At 37.6% G+C, this 19,372-nt stretch overlaps 1 long non-coding RNA gene across 1 annotated transcript; it reads left to right on the top strand.

The window, feature by feature from the left end:
- Positions 1-7,819: 7,819 nt before the first annotated feature.
- LOC147791239 (uncharacterized) lies at positions 7,820-9,619 on the top strand. Its single transcript, XR_015422345.1, has 3 exons — positions 7,820-7,866; positions 8,394-8,473; positions 9,445-9,619. It is a non-coding gene; the product is annotated as an uncharacterized LOC147791239 (long non-coding RNA).
- The last annotated feature ends 9,753 nt before the right edge of the window (positions 9,620-19,372 follow it).

The raw sequence follows: 19,372 nt of genomic DNA, 5'->3' as shown, positions 1-19,372 counted from the left end.
GTCAAACCCAAGTATCGATCGGGTTGAGTTATAACCCTCCCACTACGTCGAGGCATTCTCAACTCTTGAGAAGGATGTGATTGACCAGGAGTGTCAGCTCCATCAACAACTCTTGTTGAAGGACCAGCTTGATCAACAACTCTTGTTGTTTTATCAGTAGCTTCTTTAGAAATCTCACTTTTCTTACGTGGTCTTCCTCTAAGAATGTAGTGTTTGTTGATACAAACACTCTATTTTCTTGAGGGTCATAAAACAAACCACCTTTTTAGCTCTAGATTTCTCTCCTATCTCTCTTCCCTCCTCTTTAGATGGAAGACCATGACTGTGTTTTCCAGATAAGAAGTTGTTTTAAGCGTTTTTCAAAGTTTACGTTATAAATGATGTTCATGTAAGAATTATATTTCCACATTATAGATGAACATGAGACGTTAGTAGCGACTCTAAGTATGTGGAAATTTAGGGTCGTTATAGTTGATATCAAAGCTCTAGGTTTTAGATTCTGTAGACTAGCCTACGATGTAGGCTTGGCACATTCCATGGTCCCAACATCGATGTCCTGTCACCATCAAGTACGTCTTGCATAAGATAAGAAAAGAGAAACATTTTCGAACTCGCATGCATTTTTCTAGTGATATTACTAAAATTGTTGTGATATTTCATGTATTTATTATAGAGTATGATGTGATTTGTTGTATGTTGAGTGATTTTGTTTGCAATATGAGACTTTAGAATATGTATTTTTAATAATATATATGCATAGTGATGAACCTTAGACTTAAGAAATGCTATCTTGGTTTCTTGAACCATGCTGCCTAAACCACGCGAAAGAGTAAGACAAGGAAGGGGACGATGTCCTATTAGAGGTAGAGGACGAGGTGAGGCTGAAGAGAGTTCACCTCACGAAGGATCACAGATGGGGTTTGAATTAGAACCCTTATTGCATGAAATGTCTGTAAGCACCCCTTTGGGATTAGAAATAGTAGCTAGGGATAGAGTAAAAATGACCAAGTAATCATAGGGAACCAAACTCTAAGCATTGACCTGATGGTAGTGAACTTGATGTTCTTCGACGTCATACTAGGCATGGATTAGCTAGCCGAAAACCATGCTAGTATAGACTGTTGTAAAAAGGAAGTAACATATTTGCCACTAGCGGGACCTACCTTTAAATTTAAAGGCACGAGTACCGGGATTACCCCCTAGGTAGTCTTGATGATGAAAGCAAATAGGTTAGTCCAACAAGGCGGATGGGCTATATTAGCATGTGTCGTAGACGTAAGAGGAAAAGAAAAGACCCTAGAAAACGTGTCAATAGTAAACGAGTTTTCAGATGCATTAACGAACGATCTACCTGGAATACCCTCTTCTTGAGTGATCGATTTCGTCATCGAAGACAAGCTAGGAACTGGGCCTATTTCCAAAGCACCCTATCACATGGTGCTAACAGAGTTGAAGGAACTCAAGGCGTATTTACAAGACTTACTAAATAAAGGGTTCATTCGACCTAGTGTATCCCCTTAGAGTGCACCAGTGTTGTTTGTTAAGAAGAAAGATGGATCGATGCGTCCATGCATCGATTACAGAGAGCTAAATAAGAGAACCATAAAGAACAAATAGCCTCTGCCTCGAATGGAAGACTTATTCAATCAACTCAGAGAGGCAACGATATTTTCTAAGATAAATTTGCGGTCAGGTTACCATTAAATAAAGATTAAAGAAAAAGACATACCAAAGACACATTTAGGACAAGGTATGATCACTATGAGTTCGTAGTGATGTCATTTGGCCTCACCAAGGACTGTCTAGACACTTTCGTGATCGTGGTCATTGATGACATCCTAGTGTACTAAAAAACAGACTTGGAACACTAGGAACACTTCTGAAAAGTCCTAGCCACCTTAAGAGAGAACAAGTTATACGCGAAGTTCTCAAAGTGTGAATATTGGTTACGACAAGTCTTTTTCCTAGGACAAGTGGTGACAAAGGACGGAGTATCCATAGATCCCACTAAGGTCGAAGCGGTCGCAAAGTGGGAACGCCCAACTACGATAAAATTAGTACGGAGTTTCTTAGGACTAGCAGGATACTATCGATGGTTTGTGCAGGACTTCACTAGGATAGTCTCACCTTTAACACAGTTAACGAGAAAAGGGGTATCATTTATGTAGAATGATGCTCGTGAGGCAAGCTTCCAGAACCTAAAAGAGAGATTGGTAACAACCCAGATACTCACAGTACCTGAAAGCTCAAAAGGGTACGTAATCTATAGTGACGCGTCCAAGAAGGTACTAGGATGTGTGTTAATGCAACATGTAAGGTTGTTGCATACTCCTCCCGTCAACTAAAAGAATACAAAAAGAATTATCCTACCCACGACCTAGAATTGGCCGCTGTAGTGTTCGTACTAAAAATTTGTAGAACCCATAGCCCAAATCCCTCCTCGGACCAGTAGCCAAATGTCAATCCAACCCGCAACCCACGACCCGTGCTTGCCTCTACAAACCCGAGGTCCAAGTTCCCTCGACCCAACCAAACCAGCCCGCAGCCTAACTCACTCGCGGCCCGATCTATAAACAGAAACCGAGTCAGCAGCCTAGCCGTAAACGCGACCGCGAGCCAACCCAAACCGAACCTCGACCCGAGACGCTTGCATCGACATGGGATGCTCTGGTGCTGCCACGTGTCCATTTTCTATGAAAGCAACCCTTCGACTTGAGCGGTTTGGACACTCCGACGACGCCTCGGTGGCTCCACTGCTGTTTTAGCCCAGTTTCCATTGTTTCGACCGTCCTAGATCCATTTTCGGCCCCAGTTAAGGTAATCAAGGTCGTTTTAGAGTCGTATTTCACATTTATTGAATTATTAGTTATTTAATTGTGAAATACTAATGGAATGTGGTGAACGGTGTGATTGGAAACAAACTCTGGCACCGTAGGAAGCAGCTCTCAAGGAACGAGAGCTTATGTTTAGCTAATTAGGGAGTACTTGAGTCAAGGCCAACCAAGTAAGTGGCCTTACTATAGGATAGGCTAAAAATTGTATGAGTTATGATGATGTATGAACTGTGTTGTACGATGTCGTATGTTAGTATATGATGATGTATAAGTTATGATGATGTATGAGTTGTATCGTATGATGCCATATACTAGTATATAATGAATGATGTATGAGTTGTATCATATGATGTCATATATTAGTGTATGATGATGTATGAGTTATGATGATGTACGAGATATGATGATGTATGAGTTATGATGCTTTATGATGTGCGTAGTATATATATATTTCGATGAATGACGTACTTGATATTCTTGATGCACTTTATGACAATATGATGAGCATGATGATTGTGTGACGTTTACCTTAATATGATGATATTTTCCATATTGAGCATGCTATATGATGATGAGTGCCATATTTCATCATGTCGTTAGATCGACATACGACACAACCTTAACAGCATGAAAATGATATTAATATAAATATCCACGAGTATGTGTTACCTAGAATAACAAAGAGATGCGACTAGAGGGTTGTATTAGAAGAGATATTATGATGAATTTAGAGGGATCTCATGCATGTTGTATGTTTATAAGCATAGGGCTACTTCCCCTAGAGATGATGAGTGTGGACGCACACAATATGATGATGAGTGCGAATGTGCACAGATGAGGGTGTTCCTGAGGCATATGACATTAGCTTGACCAGAGGGTTTAGGGGATGTGCGAGCGCCTAGTGGATTCACACTCGCACGTGTGAATCGTGTGTAGGGAAGTACTTCACATCCAATTTTTCGAGACTGAAGGTCACCCCTATGATGTTAGAGATAGGTCCTTAAATCATGATTGCATGTGTTTGCGTTTGCATGACCTCCTATAGTGGGGCCACTTACTAAGTATTCTTCGAAATACTAAGGTCGTGTGCCACATTATTTTTTAGGTAAAGGCAAGGCGCACTTGTATGGAGGACGGCGGCATCGCTAGCAGAGATTGTGGCATATGCATAGGGTAAACCAAGTCCATCTCGAGCCAATGAGAGGGTGGGGCTCCATTGTTCAAGTCCCAAAATCAGTACTTAAAGAGAACGACTCATCTACATTCCTTATATGGAAAGGAGTGAATTTCATCTCATGATATTATGTTCCCAACTCCCTATTTGGTCAAGTCTCCAAAACGGTAGGCATATTGAATCCGCTAAAAGAGTCATTCTCACCCATGTAAATTAAAGGACAAGCCCTCACAGACAGGAGTTCATAACTCACTCAAGATTAAGATCGAGTCGCATATGATCATCATGTGAAATATTAATCTTCTCAATTAACGGATTTATAAAGAGTGATTAAACATTTCTTGTTCCATTCTTATACAAATTCATTGTATAGGATACCCCCACTTACATGTCTCCACACTAACGATTTGGATCAAATCGTTCGTAACGATTACAAAGTGGGTTGTATCAATAGTGTTACCAGGATAAGGCACCCATCCTTATCCATATACTATAGAGTCTTTAGGCTATTACTTGAACACGATCCTCTTGTATGTCAACCACATGTCGTTCAAGATTACATTAATAACCTTGAATTTGCATACAATGGATAACAATTAAATTGCAAATAAAATAACAAAAATTATTGTTATAAACTAAATAATTAATTACTAGACTTTCGGGCATAAATCCTAACAAAAAGAAGAAAGTAAGTCATTTAAGGGAAGTGGGAAAGTTGGAAATTAAGACTGAATTGCGTATTTAAGGTTTTCTAGCATTAGGATTAACATTTTGTATTAGTTTTTCTAAGAGGATATAATCCAAGCATGCAGTTGTTTACGGAATATAAGGAACATATCAAGGTAACAAAAGACAAGAGGTACACCTCAAGAAACAAAAGTTCTCTCAAGTATAGGAGTAAGAAAGATAATGTTTCAAAGCTTTCCTTTAAGTTTCAATGTTGTAGTTATGAGTGACTGTGAGGTCTTTTAACTTATTAATGCACACAACTTCTATAGATCTTCGAGGAGGTTCTTAAACTAGTTTGTAATAGTCTAAATAAATTCTAAAGGGAGTAACAGGATAAACCCTTAAGCAAACTTAAGGTTCTATATAGTGAGCATTACACAAATTTCTCAAAGTATGTGTCTTGGATGAACAAAAATGTTTCCTTTCAGCACAAAATGTCATAGAATGTGGTATAGTGAACCATTTTAAACGAAGAGTAGTATGTCGAAGCCACTAATGAGGTCGTGCAAAAGGTTAGGATGTGGATGCATACAACTTGGTGTAGACAGAAAAATAAGAAATAAAAAAATGTTCCATTGATGTAATACGTAGAGAGCTAGAGTTGAAAGTAGGCAACAAAGTATGCTTGAAGGTAGCCTCGATGAACAACATAATAAGGTCAAATGAAGCACGAGTTAAGTCCATGCTTTAGCATACCTATCGACATGTTAGATTGAATCGTACCAGTTGAGGATATTTGGTAAAACCACCACACCTAAATGGTGTGAAAGTTCTCTATTTATAATCATTTAGAGAATAAAAAATTACAAGGATATGGAAAGAGTAATAAATAGAAGAGCAATAAATGGATATAAGATGTTTGCCTATAATAGAAAGGAAAATATGATACCTACGGTAAGCCATAATGGAAGACAAATATGATATTTATGGTAAGCCGTAATGGAAGACAAATATCTAGATATTTGGCTATAATAAAAGATCGAATATGATATATATGGTAAAATATAATTCAGTACTAAATATTCTTAACACCCCCCCCCCCCCCCAACAAGCTGAGTGTTAGATTTGAACGAATGTGAAGCTTGGATATGAAAAATTCAAAGAGAGGTTGAGAAACACTTTTTGTGAATTTGTCAGCAATTTTGTTCGAAGGAGACGTCTAATTGGGCGGCATATTATTTTCTTGACGATCTAAAATTGTAGCGGCAATGGCTCCAACGAGAATATGTCTACCCCACAAAGTAGGAGGAGGAAACGGAGAGGAAGAAGGAGAATACAGAGAGAGGGCTATTGGAAGGGCCTTGGTCAAGTAACAAATTGAACAAAGAAGAGAGAGAATAAAAAATCTCCATAAGAATTCCTACAAATCTAACATTAGAAGATATAGAAATTGCAATTTAAAATAGAATGGGAATGAATCAAAAAAGAGTATGGAAATGGAGAAAGAGGCAGGAGGAAATTGGAAAAATAGAAATTGACGGGTCAAAGAGAAAGTCAATAAAGAAGACACCAACAGGTGATCGATAGAGAGCAAGATTAGAGAAAATTGAACGATCAGCAATCTGGTGTTGAGAAACAATCATTGGTTGTGGGCTATAGAGACGCAAGGCAAAGGCTTCAGAATTAGAGTGATGGTTCTATTATGAGAAAAGGGCAAGAGTGAGGAAGAAGAGGGCAGAAACTTGAGAATGCAAACTCTGTGGTGTATTTGCGACGAAGAAAGGAAGAGAGGGATGGAGATGGAGTGGTGTCTGCATCTTGTGGACTGGTTTGCTATTGAGAAAATGAGTACGAGTAAGAATATCTCGAACATATTTTGCAATTGGAGTTTGCCCTGGTGACTCCAAAAGAGTAGTAGACAGAGCTGGTTGAGAAGTAGTCAACGCCATAGCAGGTGGTGAAGTTCCAATAGACGGAGAGGAATTGACGAAGACGATGTTGAAGCCCAAAGAGTTGTCCCAATGGATAAAGGAGCCAATTTTGGTGAGGAGGCTGGCTGCGATTTGGTTGGCGAAGAGGCCAGCACGGTGCCCGGATCCCAAAGGTAAATCTCTGCTGAAGGTCAGTACTTGAGATTTCGTATATTTTTTATGAGAAAGCTTATGAGGATCCTGAGGTTAGGGTTTCTATAAAGGATGAAGGACCGATTGGAAAGAAAATGAAAGAGGCTATGTTGGTTAGGGAGAAACCGGTTGTGTTGTAGAAGGTGATGTTGTATGTACAGAGTATGGCGAAGGGTTGACCTGCAAAGGATGATTTAGAGGTCAAAAGGGTGGAGCCGAAGAGTAATCAATCGGCTCCGCCTATGTCCGCCATGGAGACTACCACTACAGCATCAAAGCCAGTAGTGGTGGTGGAGAAGAAGATGGTAGAGAATTTAAAAGCCATTGAAAATAAAGATTCGGGGTTCGTAAACTGAAAGGCTCTTGTACCATGAGAATATTTGTTAAAATCACCACACCTAATTCGTTTAAAAGTTCTATGTTTATTATCATTTTGAGAATCAAATAAATTACAAAGATATGGAAAAATCAACCAATGGATACAAGATATTTGACTATAATAAAGTATCAAATATGATATATAGTCAACTATAATTCAATACTAACTATCCTTAACTGTAATACCCGAAGAAAGAGAAATAGAAATAGAAAAAAAAAAAAAAAAGGGAAAAGTCGAGAGGGGCAAATAGGTAAATTTGCCCCTCCAACCACTTAAGGGGTCCAAACGAAACCCCATCCATAATCCTGCAAAAGAGAGATAGTGAGAGAAAGGGGTAGAGAGAACCTAGAGAGAGGAGAAAGGATGAACCGCTTGAAGACTCACCGAAAACTACCATCGGAGTCTATTCCGGTGAAGATCATGATGCAAGGAGGTGAAGATCATGCAGAGAGACTTTCTTGGAAAGGAAAAGAGAATGTGGGTGGCCGGAGTCCTATTTTTCATCAAGAAGTCGAAAAACCCGCAAGGTAAGGATCTTGAACGTTTCCCCAAATCTATGGTTTTCCTTTACGAATCAAGATCTGAAATCTTGATATATTCATCTAGGAACAACTCTACGCATGATCTGTGAAGAAGTTTAGCCAGACCTCAACCCGAAGGCGGAGATCCGAGAGTCGTCCGAGAACGGTGAGCAAAATTCTGACCTTCTTAACTCGTCTGGTAGTTAATCGAAAATTACAAAAAAAACACGAGGATGTAGCCAGTAACACGATCTAAAACTTTGTCCAAGGAATCATGTCGATCCGATCTACGGATCGAAAGATATGAAAATCGGAAAAGAAGGTTGTGTTTCGATTTTGAGAGGGCGGAGAAGAAAGAAGAAGAAGAAAAAAAAAAAAAAAAGAAAGGAGTCGGCCGGCGAGCGGCGGACGGCGGCGACAGGCGCCGGACAAGCGTCGACCATCGGCTGGAGCAACGCAGATCCAGCGAGGCGTCGACACGTGTCGCCTGTAAGCCGGGCCAAACCACGACGCGAGCTGAGCCGATCGGACCGGCCGACCCGCGACTACGCGGAGGCGGGTGCGCGTGCAGCCTACGACTGGCGCCTTCCCGCGCGCGTGAGCGCGCGTGGAACGGCCAATTTTGCCTGGTTGCTTTCTGTTTGCCCGATTTTTATCCCGGTTCTAGTTCTAATACTGTTCTTACGTGAATAGGGACCTAATTTAAAGAAATCAGTACTTTTGGACACCTCACGGGCAAAGAAACGCTAGCAAAAAGAGCACGCGTCAACCAGGTAAGTCACCACCCAGTATTTAGGAAGAAATACTTGTAGGGTTCGCTTGGATTGTATGTATGCATGTTAGTAATTTTGCCTTAAATTAGCTCTCCATGAATGAAATTAATCAGATGGATTGTTATGATGTGTTGGGTGAATTATCTGAGTGTTGCTTGTATGCCTTAAGCTTCCATTGTACGTATGCATGCGCTTAATTTAGGTTGGAATTGTGTATTCCGTGTTCCGGGTGCTCGATGGATGAATTCGCCCCATTGAGCGCGAACTTCGTGTTTTGGGTGCTGGATGGAGGCCATCGCCTCGTTGAGCCGGCCTGCCTAGTTTGCATGAATATTAGGATGTTAGAAGACGGTTGCATGCACACCCGTTATTTTCTAGTACCCATTTCTATGATAAGCTTAGAGAATTACTGTTAGGAGCGATATGTCGCTCCAGCCAGACTTAATTTTCCCCTAGGAACTTAGCGGTTAACCATGGCAAGAAAGTACCTAGGAGTGTTCATAGATTGCTAGCGTGAGAACGGTATCTATAGCTTCGTGGGAGGACCAAGGGTCTCTGATCAGTCCTTACTGCTCTTAGCCATTTCGCATGGGGAATGTGTCCCCACGTCGTACAGCCCATTAGCTGCATGGGAACGGGTTGGGTCGCGCCCCCCCATAGGAGGACTATATGGGCGTAGGGGTATTCAGCACCCCCTAGGCTAGATACCATGTAGTCCTAGATAGCCATGTAGAGGTAGCGCCTCATAGAGAGATACCGATCATATCAGCTTGGCATAAGGAACCTCTAGGTGACTAATGAAAGGACGATGAACCGGTGAAACCCAAGGGGCAAGCCCCAAGAGACTAAGGTTAGAACCCGATGTCCTAGAACTAAGTTTCTGTTAAATTAAGATGCGAAGAGAGCCTACAAGTAGGTGGCTTACTTAGTATAATTTTTATACTCATCCCGTTCTCCTTTATTTTTCTCAGGTGTTCGCTGGCTGCTGGTCGAGGTAGAGGAGCGTTTGAGAGCTGTACAGTCACAGAGGGGGTCGTTCCGAAGCGTCAGTCCCTTTTCGGTCTTTTGGAGTTTTTTGTATTTCATTTTATATTTGCAATTTCTTTTGTAATAATTAACAAACAAAATTTCTCTCTTTTGTTTTAATTCAAAGTATTTTTATCCTTTTACTTTGCATTTCTTTTCTTTTATTTTCCTTTTGTTTGTTTTCGATTTCGTCTTTTTAGTCACGATTCGGTTTTTCGAAGCCTCGAAAATCGGGTCGTGCCATTAACACTACTAACATACAGGTTCCCCTACCACAGTCCCTCTTTACCTTATATAACATATGTCACATATTCATGCTTCGTAAATACATGACCGACTTAATGCACATTCCAGACCATAAACCTTTCTAGATAGACAAGGACCAAAGTTATTCCGAGATTAAAACGCTTTCGAGGACGATTTTTTTTAGAGGTATATGATGTAACAACCATAAAAAAAAAAAAAAAAAAAATAATAATAATAAAATAAAAAATAAGAAAAAAATTATAAGGGGTTTTTTACTTTCCATTAACCTCTCACAACTTCTCCCTAAAATACTTCCCCTAAAATACTTCTCCTACCAAGTATCAGTAATTCCTTCCTTAACAAACAAATAGAAAACCAAAAGGTTTAGTTCTCTTAGAAGGAGAGACGTTGTTGAGGAAGTCATTATTCATATTTTAATCTTCTTTTTATTTTATTGAAAGGTATTAATTTGGTTATAATTATTTAGATCTTTGTTGGAAATTAAATACCATAACAATTAAAGTGTTGGAGGCGCAACCATTTTAGAAAAGAAAAAGTAAGAATCCATTAAAATTGCTAAAAAAAAAAAAAACATAAAAAATAAAAAATAAAGAAAAAAATAAAAAATGCTTAAACTGTTTTTAAATTGTTGTAGGAAAATAATATTATAACAAACAATATTGGGATTGTATGTCCTCAACATCATTAAATAATATTGACATATTTTTTTATTTTAAGTTTTACTACCAAACTCAATTTAAAAACACTGAAAATATGGGATTCGATTTTTTCAGAGACAATTAAGTGAATATTCAAAATAGCTGAAGTCTCGACATAATTGAGAATGAATTCGAAGGACAAAAGCAAGCAAATTTGGAGATTGATAGAACTTTGGCTAAGACCAACCAAGTTGTCTTACTATCGGCTCAGTTGGAGGACTTGCCTCATTTATGATGACACGTGCCTAGTGGCATTTGCACGTGTCATTTATGCTTTATGTTATGTGATGATATAATGATGTTGTATGATAATGTGACGATGCTATATGATGATGTTGTTATATAATAGTGTGATGTTGTTATATGATGATATGATGATGTATATGATGATATGAGATGATGACATGACGATGATATGATGCATGATAACATGATGATGACATGACTTAATATGATGATATTCCATATTAAGATGATGTGCATGTATTAAATACCATGATGCATTATGACGATGACTTTTCTAAGATACAACACTAATTGATGTTAATGATGATGAACGTATGAAGGCCAATGCATGCATGTTACCTATGGTGATGTATGAATAATGTATAGGGTTGTGTCATAAGAATGATTTAAAGATGAAAATCATAGGGACCTCATGTATATTGTGTGTTCACCGACGCGTACACTATGTTGACGATGATAACGATCATGCCTTGCATGATACTCGGGGGGGTGTGCTAACCTCTAGACGTCCGACTACGGACAATAGCCCAACTCTGATGGATCCAGGGGGTGCAAGCTACCTTTGGACTAACACTCGCACGTGTGGATCATGTGTAGGGAAGTACTACACATCCAATTCTGTCTGGATTGGAGGCCACCTCCATGATGATTTTAACAATAGGTCCCTAATCATAGTAGCATGTGTTTGCATTCCTTGACCCCAATAGTGGGGTCACTTACGAAGTATTTCTTAAAATACCCAAGTCGTGTGCTACTTCTATTTCAGGTAAATGCAAGACACCCTTATACGGTTGACCAATAAAAATATAATACATGTGCTATTTAAAAAAAAAAAAAAAAAAAAAAAAAAAAAAATTATGTTGGGTAGGATACAATTATATACCCATTAATTTATTTTATTTTTATTTAATTTTATAATTATTTTTAATTCTCGAGAAACATAAATTTATTTTCTTTTTTTTAATTTCATAATAATTTTATTTTATTTTATTTCATAATTTTATTTTATGAGTCTTTTTTATTCTGGAGAAACATAAATTTATTTTATTTTTATTTAATTTCATAATTATATTTTATTCTCCCCAAACTCTTTAGGCCCAAAAACTTTTAGAATGATAAAAAATTTTGACATTTTGTTCCAAAAATTGTTGCTACCGAGTTCCGAAAAATCGGACTAGGAATCTTTAGTGTGTAAAACTAAAGTGATAACAACTACACCACAACAACTAAATGTTGATAATGAAAAAATAGTTAATAATTATACATTTAATGTTCTAAAAAATATCCTTAGAACCTCCAAATGTTTCATCAATATTCATTAAAAAAAAAAAAAAAAAACTTTTATTGTTAGTTAGATAGACGTGTAATAGGTAGTTTAAAAAATACAATTGAACTAGAAGTTCAGTTAATACTTTTAATATTTTTTTTAAAACAAAAAACTTCAAAATACTCTTAATTTTTTTTTCAAAAATTGAAAATAAATATTCTTTGATCACTTTCCTCTACAATTTTGTCCCCAACTCTCCATGTACAAACATTTCTCAACATGAATTTACACTCAAATAGATCGTTTATTTTCAATATTATTCTTTTCCAACTCAATACTTTTACAGAAATAAGATATTTAAATGTTAAAGTTTAGTACATTCATTGTCTATTAAAAATTTTGGGATTTAAAGAAAAAAAAAGAAAAAAATTTTAAAGAGCAAGAAGGAAATTAAGAGGAAATTAAGAAGAAATTAAGAGGGTATTAAAAAAGTAGGAGAAAAAAATATAAGAAATGAGAGAACATTTTCAAAAGAGAGATAATGGATGGAATATAGATAAATGATTTTTTTATGGTGTAGTCATGATAAGAAGTTTTTTCTTTTTTTTTTTTTTCTGTAAAAGAATACATTTGAAGGATCTCAAAGTGGTTGCCTAGAGTCTATAGTTGTGACTCTGTAGTTGTGCTGGTTTCACATTTGTATTTCTTTGGAATTTTTTTTTGATTGAATCCTTTGATTGAATCCCAAATTCTTTGCCCGAAATAGTTTCGATGGCGTGAAAAAGGTAGTTCTTAGCTTCTCAATCTTTCAATTTTCTGATTTGCTACCTCTTTTTGTTCATCTAAGTAATCAAGATCATCTATATTCTACACCAGAAATCTAAGACTCAACTACTTGCCAATATTCTTTAGAGCGAAGAAATTTCTCCATTAACATGCTCTAATGATCGTAGTGACCAACAAATTTTGAATTACTGGTTGAACAAAGTTGCCTTCGGTAGTCATTTTTGGCTGCAGCTGGAAGAGACCAGGCGCTCTGATGCTAAATGATAAATTTAATGTAGCATTAGAAGATAAGTTTGCAAAGGAATGAAATTCAGTCCTTTATTAGGTGAAAAAAAACACTATATTTATGAGGCGTACAATGATTGATAGAAGAGAAAAACAAAATTCTCACCCAAAACAGAATATCATGCAAAAGATGGGCAAAAGACCACAGTAATGACCAGATAGTCATAATTACTAAAACCTAAAAATAGCAACTAAAACTTTTAGAATAAACTAACATGGCATGTACTTTTAACTCTCCAGTGATGAGGACGAACTAGTGTGCCGTTTTATAACTTAGGGCATCTCTGACTACGTTTGCCATTCCAGGGTGGTACTGGATATCTATATCGTAGTCCTCATTAATTCCAACCAACGAAATTTTTTTTGGGTGAAGAAGTATTTTAGGCTATTGGTGGTCCATGTAAATTTGGTCTTTTCTCCATACAGGGAATGTCACCATATCTATATTGCGAATACTACTGCGGCCGATTCTAGGTTGTGCGTAGGATAGTTTTTCTCATATTCTTTCAATTGGCGTGATGCATAAGCAACAACCTTACAATGTTGCATCAACACGCACCCTAATCTTTTTTTAGATGCATCGTTGTAGATTACGTATCCCTCCGAGCTTTATGATCACATGAGCATTGGAGTTGACACTAGTCTTTATTTTAGGTCTTGGAAGCTGGCCTCATATGCGTCATTGCATATAAAAGGTATGTCCTTCCTTGTAAAATGTGTAAGAGGCGAGGCTATTCTAGTGAAGCCTCGGACAAATTTTCGATAGTAGCCTGCTAACCCCAGGAAGCTTCATACCTCTGTAACCGTAGTTGGATGTTCCCATTTAGTGACGACTTCTATCATAGTGGAGTCACTTAAATCCCATTTTTAGACACTACGTGTTCTAACATTGAGACTTTTCGTAGCCAAAATGCACATTTGGAAAATTTGGCGTACAACTTGTTCCACCTTAAGATACTTAAGACTTTTCGGAGGTGTTCCTGGTGTTCTTGATCCGTTTTCAAGTATATTAGAATGTTGTTTATGAACATCATAACAAACATGTTTAGACATTCCTTGAATACATGGTTTATTAATTTCATGAACACGACTGGTGCGTTGGTGAGGCCAAATTACATCACTACAAACTCGTAGTGACCATATCTTGTTCAAAGGTTGTTTTCGATACATCTCATTCCTTAATCTTAATTTGATGATAGCTTGATCGAAGGTCTATCTTGGAAAATACTGTCGCCTCTCGGAGCTAGTAGAATAAATCCTCGATGCGAGGGAGTGGGTAGTTGTTCTTTATTGTTCTCTTGTTTTACTCCCTATAGTTAATACATAGGCGCATGGACACGTCTTTCTTTTTCACAAACAACACCAGCACACACCAACAAGATAAACTAGGTCGAATTAAACCCTTTTATAGTAGATCTTGTAGTTGTAAATTTAGTTCCTTTAATTTCGTTGGAGCCATGTGGTATAGTGCTTTAGAGATAGGTCTAGTTCCTGGTTTGAGTTCTATCCGAAGTCTACAGCTCGTGAAGGAGAAACTCCTGGTAAATCCTCTAGGAAGACACTTGAGAATTCGTTTACTATGGATGTCGTATCCATTGTTTTCTCTTTTCCTTTTACGTCCACTGCGCATGTTAGTATAGCCCATCATCCTTGTTGTACCAAGTGTTTGGCTTTCATCATCGACACTATCTTTGGGGTGACTCTCGTGCAGGTTCCTTTCAACTTAAAGTTTGGTCTAGTTGGTGGCGAAAAAACCACTTTCTTCTTGTGGCAATCTATACTTGCATAGTTCTCCGCTAACCAAAACATTCCTAATATGACATCAAAATCTGTCATACTCACTACTTTCAAGTCTACGCTTATGATTTGTCCAGCCATTATTACTTGTCCGTCTTTTATCCTATTCTCAGTAACTAGATCTACTCCCACTAGGGTACTAACATATAATACATGCAATAAGGGTTCTACCGTGAATTCTCTTTGACTAACAAAAGGCATGGATATAAAGGAATGCGTAGAACTAGAATCAAATAACGTTAATATGTAGTGACTTAGTATAGATAGCGTACCTGTCACCACGGTGTCAAATGTTCCAGCATCCCCACTAGTGGATGCATACTCCTTTGCTTGCAAGCGGGTTGGCACAGTTCGCTCGCCACTTCCTAAACCTCTAGGTGGTTCTATTGGACTCTTGGTACCCTTCCCAATATAGTATTTGGTCGTTTGATGTTCACGACCACATCTGAGCATATCCTTGAGCCAGCCATACATTTACCTTAGTGTTGTTTTCCGCATTAGTGGCATCAAAGCTTCTCATGTTTCTGACCCCTCTCTTTATCCCTGGCATCTGTGTAAATGTTGGGCAGGACGCCTATCAGCGTATTAAGGCCTTCGCGTTGATGGTCGATAGTCTGTCCCTCTAGGCTCATATGATTGCTTCCTTCCGATAATGACCGCTGGTTCTCGATGTCTTTCCTCTTGAAACTTTTTCAGGGATTTTTGCCATTCTTAGTGCCTCCTCATACATCTTTGGGTTTATGGCTTCCACCATGTGGCAGACCTACAAGGCTAGGCCCCAAAAAAAAAAAAAATTATATGTCATCTTTTGTTCAGTATCCATCAATGACGGCGTAAATCTTTTTAATCTCATAAGTTCTCTGTCATATTTGTCCACTGAGTGTCCACCCTGAGTCAGATTGATGAATTTCTGCTGTTTCTTAAGACACACCGCTTTGGGATAATACTTCTTTAGGAAAGCCTCCTTAAATTGATCTCACGCCATGATTCCCCCTCTTGGATTAATATTATCCTTATTGTCCGTCCACCATACTTACGCGTTCTTTTGCAGCATAAATGACGCACCAGGTACCTTCTGGTTGTCCAGACATTCCATTGACATAAATATGATTTCCATGGACGAAATCCACATCTAAACTTCTGTTGGATCTCTCGTAGTACTAGTGAATGGGTGCGAATCATACCGCTTGAAGTCGTGTAGCCAGTTCGCTACTCTAGTAGATTGCAAGTGTTGGATTGTTGGGTGATCATTATGGCATGCATCATGACCTAAAACGACTCCCGCATCAAACTAGTAATAGGGTCTATTCCAATCACTGGTGCTGCTAGAGGTGGTGCAGCTTGTGGCGGTACAACTTTAGGCAATGCAGCTGCATCCTTCCTAGTTACTAATCCTTCTCGAGGTGAGCTCTCTTTAGCCTCACCTCTTCCTCTACATCTAATAGGGGGTCCTCCCCTTCCTCTTCTTCATCTTCCACATCCTCTAGGTGACATGGTTCTAAAAACCAAGATAATTCTCTTTAAGTCTATCATTTACTAACAATAAAATATCATAGTACACATAAAAAATTCATACAACATTGCAAGCATATAATAGCGAAATTAAATCAAGCATCATGCTGCAATATATAATATAATTAAAGCTCGTCAATTTTCATGCTACATAACATTTAAAACATAGAGCCAATCACAAGAAATATCATCATGACATTTTCCTTTTTTAATCTTATGCATTGTGTATATAATGGTGACAGAGCATCAATGATTGAACCATGGAACACATCAAGTCTACAAGATCTACGTTGTAGGCTAGTCTAGGTGTGTGAACTGCCTGGGATCCAGCTCGCACGTGTGGGTTGTGTGTAGGGAAGTACTACACATCCAATGTTGTCTAAATTGGAGGACACCCCATGACCGTTTTAACGATAGGTCCTAGATCATTAGTTACACATGTTTGCATTCTTTGACCCCATCAGTGGGGTCACTTACTTAGTATTTCTTAAAATACTCGAGTCATGTGCTATTTCTACTTTAGGTAAAGGCAAGACACCCATGTACCGTTGACGACGACATTGCAATTAGAGACCATGCCACATGCATAGGATGTTCTTATCTAGTTTTAAATATGTTTTCAAACTCGTAAGTCCATGACAGTGTTTTAAGTTGAAGTAATGTTTTAAGATAAAGATTATGTTTCACGATGATGTTTTAAATGTTTCTTCCACACAAGAGCATAGACTATGATGATGATAGTGACTTTAGGTTAGTAAAAATTTAGGGCTATTACATGTGATGTGCTGATGATGTGATTTATGTTATGGTGTAATACGTTCGGCGATGTAATACATGATGAGACATGCATTATGATATGATGTGATATGTCTATGACATCATGTCTATGATATGATATTTCTATGATATAATATGTTGAAGGACATGTTATGTGCATGGTACGACATAATATGATGTATGATAGGAATGATACGGTATTCAACCCCGATACATGTCTTAAAGACAATGTTGAAAAATGATATGATATGAAGGAAAATGGAAGGAGTTTTTTAGATGCATCAGGGAATGTCTCCTTTTACGATGTTACAAATGCGTACGTCATGAGACAAGAAAATGATCATTATTTCTAACATAATGTTGCGATGATCATGATCATGCCTCGCAAGACACTCGGGATTTGCTGACCTCCGGACATCTGGCTATGGACAACCAGCTCGACTATGATGGGTCTAGGGGGCGTGCAAACCGCCTGAAGACTCACACTTGCACGCACATCCAATTTTATCCAGACTGGAAGCCACCCCTACGATGGTTTTAATGATAGGTCCCTAAGTATGAGTTGCATGTGTTTTCATTCCGTGACCCTAATAGTGGAGTCACTTATTGAGTATTTCCTAAAATACTCAAGTCGTGTGCCACTTCTATTACAGGTAAAGACAAGACACCCCTGTAGAGCTGACGACGACATCACAAGTAAAGACCATGGCACATGCATAGGATAATGGTATTTCATTTCTTAGACTTTAGGTTAGTACACGGTGTTTTTACTTTTAATGTTTATTTTTTCTATTCAATATTTGGTTATGTTGTTTTAAATATATTTTCAAACACGCAAGTCCATGACAGTATTTTATGATAAAGTTTTAAAGATTTATTTCTGCATAAGAGAGTACGTTGTGATGACGATAGCGACTTTAGGTTAGTAGACATCTAGGGTTGTTACAGTTGGTATTAGAGTTCTAGGTTATAGATTCTATAGACTAGCCTACAAGATAGGCTTGACATGTTCCATGGTCCCACATCTTATGCCCCCCGATCATCATCACGTATGTCATGGATAAGATAAGAAAAGGAAATGTTGTTGATTTCATATGTTGTTACTGCTTGGTCATCATCAACTATAACTCCTAATTAAATTTTGACACCATTGACTGTATTATTGTTGACTTAGTTATATGTTTATTTTAATACAGAATTGGTATGATTTACCCAGCATGGAATATGAATGTTAATTAATATATTGATAGTGTTTAGATTAGTACGGTTTGTACCATGAATGGGGAGCTAGAGTTTAGTATTTTATGTCAGATGTCTTGAACATAGTTAAAATACGCAGTGTTATGACCATAGAGATGGGAAAAATGTATCAACGTATACTGACGATTAAATAGATTCAAAAGAAAACGAACAAAAAAACTTGATAGATGACAGCATCTTATAGTCTGCTACAGATATTAAAAGTTGTAGTGTCGAAAAGAAATTTCGTCACTATGAAGTATGTAAATATGAAATTTAAGTATGGGTGAAAAAAAAAAAAATAAGCTAACACAGTAAAAGTTGAAACATTGTATACCTAAACTCATTTATGAATGACATAAACGACTTTAATGTGAGCTAAGCTCAGGAAGTTGTGAGATGTAGAAAACCACCCTGCCTAACACTAATTGAAAATTTTTAAAGTTACAATCGAGCCACATTGTGGATGAGATATTATGATCATGGTCAAAGTTTTATAAATATTTATAAACATGGATTGGAGTTTGAGATTTTTAAGATATCTTAAATTTAGGAATGATTTAAGAGTGATTTGGGAGGAGTCACAATGATTTAAGAGTGATTTTGATAAGATATGGAATCAATACAAGGGGAATAAGATTCGGATTACCTTGTTGATCGAATATCTCAAGGCAAGAACACTTGATTGAGATTCGAATCACTCCACAAGCAAGATCGATCATGTCTAGCTTGAATGACTCTTGTTGATCAAATATCTCAAACACTTGTTTGAGATTCGAATCACTCCACAAGCAAGATTGATCATGTCGAGCTTGAATGATTCTACATGCAATCTAAACTACATAGAATTGCAAAGAAACTTAGCCATTGGCTAAAGGAAAGCACAAATGCTTCTTTAATAATATTTTCCAAGTCTACCTTACAAATACAACATACATGGCTTTATATAGCCTCAAAATAAAACAATTAAAGGCATTCCAAAAGTTGTAACATTCATAC

Source organism: Cucurbita pepo, chromosome 9 (assembly GCF_057944985.1).
Source record: "Cucurbita pepo subsp. pepo isolate OVF chromosome 9, ASM5794498v1, whole genome shotgun sequence".
Taxonomy (NCBI): domain Eukaryota; kingdom Viridiplantae; phylum Streptophyta; class Magnoliopsida; order Cucurbitales; family Cucurbitaceae; genus Cucurbita; species Cucurbita pepo.
The sequence above is the reverse complement of the archived record's forward strand: the minus strand, read 5'-3'. Positions and strand labels throughout refer to the sequence as shown.